The sequence below is a fragment of the Danio rerio genome, chromosome 8 (assembly GCF_049306965.1).
Source record: "Danio rerio strain Tuebingen ecotype United States chromosome 8, GRCz12tu, whole genome shotgun sequence".
In the NCBI taxonomy this organism is placed as follows: domain Eukaryota; kingdom Metazoa; phylum Chordata; class Actinopteri; order Cypriniformes; family Danionidae; genus Danio; species Danio rerio.
In genome coordinates this window covers 4,607,501-4,610,000 of record NC_133183.1, presented here as the reverse complement: position 1 = coordinate 4,610,000, position 2,500 = coordinate 4,607,501, and the positions used below count along the sequence as shown (strand labels likewise).

Genomic DNA, 2,500 nt, shown 5'->3' with positions numbered 1-2,500 from the left:
TATCTATCTATCTATCTATCTATCTATCTATCTATCTATCTATCTATCTATCTGTCTGTCTGTCTGTCTGTCTGTCTGTCTGTCTGTCTGTCTGTCTGTCTGTCTGTCTGTCTGTCTGTCTGTCTGTCTTTCTATCTATCTATCTATCTATCTATCTATCTATCTATCTATCTATCTATCTATCTATCTATCTATCTATCTATCTATCTATCTATCTATCTATCTATCTATCTATCTATCTATCATTTTACCATTCAATCTGTCTATTGTAAATCTATCTATCAGTCTATCATTTAGTCTATTGTTCAATCTATCTATCTTAAATCTTTATTGTTCATTCAAGCTATCAATTGTTCAGTTTATCGTTTTACCATATAATCTATGTATTGTTCAATCTATCTATCAGTCCATTTTTCAGTCTATCTATCATTCAGTCTATCTACTGTTTGTTCAATCTATCCAATATATCCAATCTATCGTTCAATCTGTCTGTCATTTTATTATTCAATCAATCTATCACTCTATTGTTCAATCTATTGTTCTATCATTCAAACTATCATTCAGTCCATCTATCATTCAATCCGTTGTTCAATCTGTCATTCAATCTATCTATTGTTCCATCTTTCAATCTGTCTATCATTCTAACGTTCAATTATCTGTTCAGTCTATCTGTTATTCTTTCTATTGTTCTGTCATTTAAATCTATCTATATGCAAACCATAGAGTAAACGGAATAATTGACAGCGGTCCATTGAATAATTAGATAATAATGCACATATAGTATGTCTCTAACTGTCATGTTTTTTAAATACTGTTATAGTTCTATTGATCAATAACGAGCAGCTCATCAGCTCAGGTGATGTAAAGAACAATGTGTTTTTCCATGTGTGTGTATAGGGTAATTGGCGGAGGTGGAGATGCAGATGTGCAGGGGTCTGCTGGAGAGTCAGTGGTGTGTTGGAGAAGAGGACGAACAGTGGCTGCTGGTCCATAAAGAGCGGGAGAGGCAGGCAGTGAGCGGTAATCCAGCCGAGGAGCAGGTCTGGAGGTCTAATCCCCCCTCAGAACAGCCCTGCCTGGGGCAAACAGACAGATAATCCTGCCTCTGGAGACCTCAGACACTGCTGACTTACACTCGCTCGCTCTCGCTCTCTCTTGACAGATCTTTCTGTCTTTCTCTCTGTCTGTCTATCGCTCTGTCTATCTGTCCTTTTATATCACTTTGTATTTTCTTCACATCTATAAATGCAGTATTGAAAAATATGAGGAGAAATATTATAACAATGAAAATTTAAAATAAAAAAGTATCAACAAAACATCATAACCATCATAACGTAAATAAACTGTGTAACTAATAAGAACACGTGAAGATTTCATATACTGCAGTGTTAAATATAATAACACACATGCAAAGAGTCACAGTGGTAGACAGTAAGGAAATATATAAGTCAGACTATACACAGATATAAGTCTATCTATCTATCTATCTATCTATCTATCTATCTATCTATCTATCTATCTATCTATCTATCTATCTATCTATCTATCTATCATCTATCTATCTATCTATCTATCTATCTATCTATCTATCTATCTATCTATCTATCTATCTATCTATCTATCTATCTATCTATCTATCTATCGTTTACCAGTCTATTGTTCTATCAATCAGTCTATCATTCAATCTATTAGTCCATCGTTTAGTCTATCTGTTGTTCTATCATTCAATCTATATATCGCTCTATCGTTCAATCAAGTTGAATCTATTGTTCTATCATTCAATCTATATATCATCCAATCTATCTATCGTTTAATCTTTCTCATTCTATTATTCACTCTATTGTTCAGTCTATCTATTGTTCAATCTATATCTTTCAATCTATCTGTTCAATCTGTCGTTTTACCATTCAATCTATTGTTCTATCGATCACTCTATCTGTCAGTCTATTGTTCAGTCAGTCTATGATTCTATCATTCAATCTATCTATCACTCTCGTTCAATCTATTGTTCAATCTATCTATCATTCAATCTCTATCGCTTTATCATTCATTGTATTGTTCAGTCTATCTGTCGTTCTACAATTCCAACACAATCTCACGGCAATTCGTAACTTTTTCATTTAGTGGCTAATTCGTATGAATTTGTACAATCTAATTCGTACAATTTAGTATAATTTGCTTTTCCCCCAATGACGGTTGGGGTTAGGGGTGGGGTTAGGTGCCACGCCTCCTTTTTAAAATCGTATCTTTCGTACGACTGAAATCGTACAAATTAGCCACTAAACTGGCAAAACGTAAAATACTTACGTTTTCTCGTGAGATCAGGCTGACAATTCAATCTATCTATTATTAAATCTATCCATCTTCCAGTCTATCTATCATTCAGTCTTTATCGTTTCTATGGTTTAACCTATTTAGCTGTCTGTCTGTCTGTCTGTCTGTCTGTCTATCTATCTATCTAAATTGTATTATTGTTTAATCTATTTTTCGTTGATCTATC

At 33.7% G+C, this 2,500-nt stretch overlaps 1 long non-coding RNA gene across 9 annotated transcripts in view; it reads left to right on the top strand.

Moving 5' to 3' along the window:
* Positions 1 to 2,500, top strand: part of LOC103911458 (uncharacterized) — a 35,585-nt gene that overhangs the window by 31,791 nt on the left and 1,294 nt on the right. For all 9 annotated transcript variants that reach the window (XR_012384039.1, XR_012384042.1, XR_012384040.1 and 6 more), the window contains one exon: positions 898 to 2,500. This exon is cut by the window's right edge and continues 1,294 nt beyond it. This is a non-coding gene — a long non-coding RNA (uncharacterized lncRNA). The remainder of the gene's footprint in view (positions 1 to 897) is intronic.